At 55.0% G+C, this 5,950-nt stretch overlaps 1 long non-coding RNA gene across 1 annotated transcript in view; it reads left to right on the top strand.

Annotated features, from left to right (window-relative positions):
- The window catches only part of LOC123522683, a 12,948-nt gene extending 8,587 nt beyond the window's left edge, over nt 1-4,361 (top strand). Inside the window, exon 3 of the long non-coding RNA XR_006680922.1 lies at nt 4,106-4,361. This is a non-coding gene — a long non-coding RNA (uncharacterized LOC123522683). The remainder of the gene's footprint in view (nt 1-4,105) is intronic.
- Nucleotides 4,362-5,950: the final 1,589 nt, after the last annotated feature.

Genomic DNA, 5,950 nt, shown 5'->3' with positions numbered 1-5,950 from the left:
GCCGCAGACCAAATCCAGATCTCCTGCTGCCCTTGCTCCGCCGGCCATCGGAAGGCTCTGCCCTTCAGAGCCCTGCCTGGAAGGCAGGACAGGCCACTCATGGAGGCCAAGTCACCAGGGAATGACTTGGGTTGTTTCGCACATTGACATGATTTCTCATTTTCCCACGATGAGCATGGGTGTGTAATCCCCCCGCGCCCCCCTCAAGGGAAGGATAAAAAAATGAAAAGATTGTAGGAGGAAGGCATGAAGGAGGACATCATCTCTCTCCTTGCCTGCCTGGCCTGGGCAGACCCTTCGTCCTCCATCTCAGCTTCACCTCAAACGAGATGCGCCCGCCCTGTCCCCCAGGCCCAGGTCTGAGCCTGTCCACCCCTCACAGCAGCCCTGAGAAGTGACATTCCGTGGTGCCCATGCTTACTGGGTTAAACAGTGTCTCTCAAAGCCACGTCCACCAGCACCCTCACCATGTGGCCTCATGTGGAAGCAGGGTCTTTGCCGGGGCAGGTAAAAAGGATGGGGTCCAGTGACGGGTGTCCTTGTAGGAAGGCCTCGTACCCACAGAGGCAGAGATCGAGGATGCAGCGACTAGCTGAGGTACGGCCGAGGCCAGCCGGGCGCGGGGAGAGACCGGGAATGGTTCTCTCCTAGATCCTTCCACGCCTGGATGTCAGACTCAGCCTTGGGACTGGGAGACGGTCCCTTGCGGTGGTGTGAAGCTTTGTGACGCCTGCCCATTTTTCATGGAAATGAGAGGTTTATCGAAGTAGAGAGCTGATTCAAGGTCTCTCATCGATAGTGTTCAACAGGGGACAGTTGGGCCCAAGCTCTTTGATCTTCTCCTTCTCTTCCTCCTCTTCCTCCTCCTCCTCCTTCATCTTCTCTGTTTATTTTGAAGTTTCAGTTTTGTATAACCCAAGCTGCTCTTCAAGGAGAACACACAGTCATTCTGGCACGTTGGGATAGTATGTCAGTTTGTTTGTTTGTTTGATAGTCACATGACTAGATCCACACTCGATGTCTGGTGAGCGAGACCAGTCCCTAGGATTCCCGAGGCAATAATTTATGGGATAGGCAGCAAAGGAGCCCTGGTGGGGTCGTGCTTATGCATTGGGCCGCGATCTGCACGAGCTGTAGTTTGAAACCACCAGCTTGCTCCTCTGCGGGAGACACCCCCTACCCAAATTCACCGCCATCGAGTCCATGCTGACTCATAAGCGCCCCTGTGGGTTCCTGAGACTGTAACTGTTTATGTAGAAAGCCCCGTCTTTCTTCCGGGGAGCTGCTGGTGGTTTTGAACTGCCAACCCTGTGGACCGTAGTCCAATGGGTAACCGCTATACCACCAGGAAAAGCTGGGCTTTCTACTTCTGTAAACAGGTGCAGTCTCAGAAACTCACAGGGACAGTTCTACCCTGTCCATGGCAGTGAGTAGCCAGTGAAACCCTAATTGCAGCCAGTGACTGAAAGGATGGCATAGGGGACAGTGTCCCTAAAGAGCCTTCTAGTCCGTCTTAGCTAAGCAGAACCCGCCTTACACAGCAGGCCCTTTGATTTCATGTCCACATCTCCTCTCCTGCATCCAACCCTGCCTGTCTCCTGCACCGGGCTGCATCCAACCCTCACCCTTTGCACGGAGTTGGAGGAAAATGAGTGCCGAGGCTCGTCTGGGTCCTGAGACTTGGAGGAGAGGAGTGGTGTGGGGAGCACAGGGGTGGTGGTGGTGGTGGGTAAACACCATTGACAAGTCCAGAGTCCAGCAGGCAGGCATTGCTGACACACACGCTAGTGTGTGGCATCGTATGAAGTTACTGACTGCAGCCTTCAAGCACCGGCTCAGGAAAATGTTCGGAACATCTCTGCAAATCAAAGGCGGTGGGTTTCAAGCCAGCTTGGGGCATAGAGCCCTGTCTTCTGCGACAGCAAAGAGCCTCGTGTGGACATGTCATCGGGACAGTCATCTCTTTCTGCAAATGTCACCCATCGGGAAGGAGAGTGGAGGGTCCCTTTAAAATCCTCTCTCTCTCTGCCTTGTCTGCATCGCCTACAACAAGCACGTACCACCTCCGTACGAACCCAGCAAAGTGATTTGCACTCGGGAAATAAAGGAGCTTCGGCAAGCAAGTGTGGAGCAGAGGCCGTGCCTGGGTGGGGGCCTCTGCCTGGAAGGGCCTGCTCTGGTCAGCCTTGTTAGTTGTCCTCAGTGTCGCATCTGACAGTGGATACTTGAACGTGGTGGGGGGAAGGTCCCTTTGGAATCTAGTCGCCCACTTCCACTGACACTCACCACCCCACACCTCCCACCCACCACCCCCTCCGGCTATGATCAAAGGCCAGAGTGAAAACGAGATCTGAAACTTCAGCCTGGAAAAGCCACGCGGCTGATGTTGGGATAAGGAGGGATCACCGCTCACCAGCTGGGCGCCTCCCTCCCTGGACTGCCACCCCTCCCCTGGCTGCCCCCTCTTCTGCCTGCACCCAGGCCGGGCTCTGGGAGGGTGCAGTTGCCCGTGGCACAGTCCCAAAGGGCCTCCACCCCTCCACTGTCCGACAGCCAACTCGCCGGCCTGCTGGAGAGCCCCCGCCACTGGACTCGTTCCTTTGGATTCAAGTAGCCTTTTCTAGAAGGTTCCTTGGCCTGAGTGATAGCAAGTTCCTAGAGAGAGGTGACCCAGGAGTCTGACTGGATGCAGGCAACTGATTAGCCGTTATCATGTGGGTGAGCAGAGTCCTGATGGGGAGACTCGGCCAAGTCAGTTCTTCTGGTAGTCGGGTAGGGGCTCCTGAGGCAGGGGGCCGAGAGGGAGGTGGTCCACGTCAAGATGGGCACCATGGAAACAAGCTTCGCCATGAGTCCCTGGCAGACCAGGATCCCTGGCATCGGAACAGCCCGCCCCTAGCTCCGTGACCTTGGGCAAGTCCCACAACATCTCTGAGCCTCCTCCTTTCATCATCTGTAAAATGTGGAAGGTGGGAGTGATCACAATAGTACCAAATGCACACGGCAGAGGCTGCATGAGACGAAGTCCCTGTTGATTGATACCCACGTAGTGAATGGCAGCTATCACTGTTGTCATGACCTTAGAGAAGATGAAACAGAAGGTCGAGGGGGACCACAGACCTTGTCTAAGACAGGAAAGATTGGGGGCTGAATAGTCATGGTGTCGCTTTGGACGACCCAATGGCCTGAGGAGGGGGATGGAGACAGGAAGAGGAAGGGGAAGGGGAGGCACCCAGGAGATGGCTTAGATGAAGACGTGTCATGATCTTGCCCCATCTAGGTCACCAGCTGCACCCAGGAGTGATGACTCAGAGAAGTCTCCACCCAGAGACTGGTCCCACGGGCACAGCGGGCACATGCGGGAGAGGTCCAGGGAGCAATACACAGAGGCACCCATCTCCCTGATGGCTCAGTCACCTCTAGACTCTTCACCTTACAGTCCAAGCTGCAGATCCAGAGCCAGCCAGCCCCACACCCCTTAAAGCAGGACATGTCAGGAAAAGAGCAAGGCATTTCCCGTGGCCACACAGCATGATCTGTGAGATTCCTCTCCTGCAAACTCAGAGAGATCAAGCCACTTGCCCAACATCACACAGCTAGGACATCCGAGAACCCCTGACACCAGGGTGCCCAGAGTCTAGCTGGACACTGACACTGGGGTGGGTTCCAAGCCCGTGTCCTAAGACCCCAGGCCTGGAATACTCGGGAGAAGCAGCTCTGTGGGCTCTGAGCTCAGAGGGGGCTTCCCACAGGCCTCTAAGGAGCAGGGGGTGAGATGGTTCACAACAGGCACTGGGGACTCACCTTCTCCCTGAGCCCCCCAAACTCCTCTCCTCCCATCAGGAACACCTCCTGTAGGTAGCCCTCCTGTCCCATTGTCTCCCTGAGCCTTTGTCCCTGTGCCGTGGAGTCAGCGTGCCTGCTTCCGGCTGGGTGACTTTGCTAATGTTCTTTTCCTTCAGGACCACAGACAGGCCCTCGGGGAAGCCTCACCATACGCAGAGGGGACTGTGTGATAAACTGCCTGGTGTCCCAGAGCAGAGAATTTGTTTATAGGGATTCTTTAAGCCGCCAGTTCTAATGGAACACGTGGTTTTGTTTACAGGAACTCCTGCTCTGAGAGAAGCCCACATACCTGTCTGCTCTGCCAGGCCTCTGAAATGGCATTCAAGGCCTTTCCCAATCTGGCCCGAGCCTGCCTTTCATCCTGATGGCTGCTAGGTGGTGCCGGGGCATTTCCAACTCATGGTGACCCTAGATACAGCAGAATGAAACGCCGCCTGGTCCTGTGTCATCCTATTATGTTTGAGAACCTTGTTGCAGCCCTAGATCAAGCCATCTTCTTGAGGGCCTTCCTTTATTTTGATGACTTTGTACCAAACAAAAAAAAAATCTCTGCTTTGCAAGGGCATCTCTTCCACAGTCATATTTTGAGCGCCTTCAACCTGAGGTGTTGGTCTTCAGGCCCTATAGCTGACGATTCTCCTCTGCTATTCATAGCAGACATTAAAATGAGGTGCAATCTCCTGCCACAAAAGTTCAGCCCTTGCTTGTCCCTGGTTCAATGGCTCCCCCCTTTTTATACCCAGCTCAAATGTCCCCTACTCAACTCCTCACCTTCCCCAGGCAGAATTGGGGCTGGTGGCTCTCTCGGTGGAGAGAGCCAATATCTGACCCCCTAGTTGGATGGGAAGCCCCAACCACTCAGTCCAGATGCCTTGCAATCATCAAGGAGCCAATCAAACGTGATGAACATGTTCTATGTGCCCAATCCTTTAGTAAAGAAGGCAGACCAGGCCTCAGCTCAGAGAGCATGCACAGAAGACAACACATGTGTCGATAGATAGGTGGATCTGCTGGCTTCAGACCCTGATAAATCCTCTGGCAAAACACACAGGATGATGTTTAGGGGGAATCTGAGCAGAGGAGTCTGTAGTCTTGACCAAAGTGAGTCCTCCCAGCCTCACCCAGATGTCTCAGAACCCTGCCCCTGTCATGCACTTGCTCGTTCATTCATTCATTCATTTGCTGAGCACCAATGGGGCAGGGTGCTGTCCTCGATGCCCTAAGGTTGGTGTGCCCAGGGAGACTGAGGCTGGAATGGGGAGGGAGCTGGGTGGTGGCAGGGAGGGGGCTGCATGCTGTAGACCATTTCCCTCCCTCTGATCAGTCATGCTTCCTAATTCAATAAGGTGCGAAGGAGCATAACCTGATCATATTTGTTTTGCATCACTGCAAAAACAGAAAATGAAGGGCTGCAGAACTGCACCAATTTACTTCATCCGACCTTGATTAAAAGAAAATTAATTGTTGCATCTCTCAGGATATCACAGGCAGCAGCCAATCGCAGGCCGGGATACCACAAAGCGAGGGAAAGAGTGAGAACCACTTCATGCCCCTTCCTCTGCTCACCGCCAGCCCAGCTGGCTGCTAGAGCAGAGGCGAGTGGAGGGGGAGAGAGCTTCCTCAGCAGGAGAGGGAACCGCGAAGCCCGTCCTCTTGTCTCCCACCAGCTCTGGGCTGCACCCCACCTCCACGCCCTGCTGGTCAGAGACCGGGTACCCCATCTCAGGGTCCTCCCCAGCCTTCCAAACAACTCCCAGGGGCCCATTCCCTCCCCAGACATCTTGTGGGTGCATCCAAAGAAAGTGTCCTTCAAAGAGCCAGGGCCGTCTCGCTCGCCCTCACCCCTACCCGCTCAGCCCCTGCTCTGAGGGTGCAGGAGGAGAGGAGGGGCCTGGTGCTGCCCGGGTGAGCCAGCCGGGGCGGGGTGTCAAGGGAGAGCAGCTCATGAAAAGTTAATGCCCCCTTGCAGGTTGTTGATTTTTGTTTGTTTTTCTCTTTTTGCCAGAAGAGAAGCCTCTTTCATTAGCCCAGACTGTCATTACCCGGCATTAAATTTTCATGTCTCAGGCAGGAGGCCGGGCGGGGGGAGATGAGCAGCGGGGCA

Source organism: Echinops telfairi, unplaced genomic scaffold (genome assembly GCF_000313985.2).
Source record: "Echinops telfairi isolate 266 unplaced genomic scaffold, ASM31398v2 ScPeMD7_7457;HRSCAF=8495, whole genome shotgun sequence".
Taxonomy (NCBI): domain Eukaryota; kingdom Metazoa; phylum Chordata; class Mammalia; order Afrosoricida; family Tenrecidae; genus Echinops; species Echinops telfairi.
Note: the sequence above shows the minus strand (reverse complement) of the source record. Positions and strands in the feature narration are given on the sequence as shown.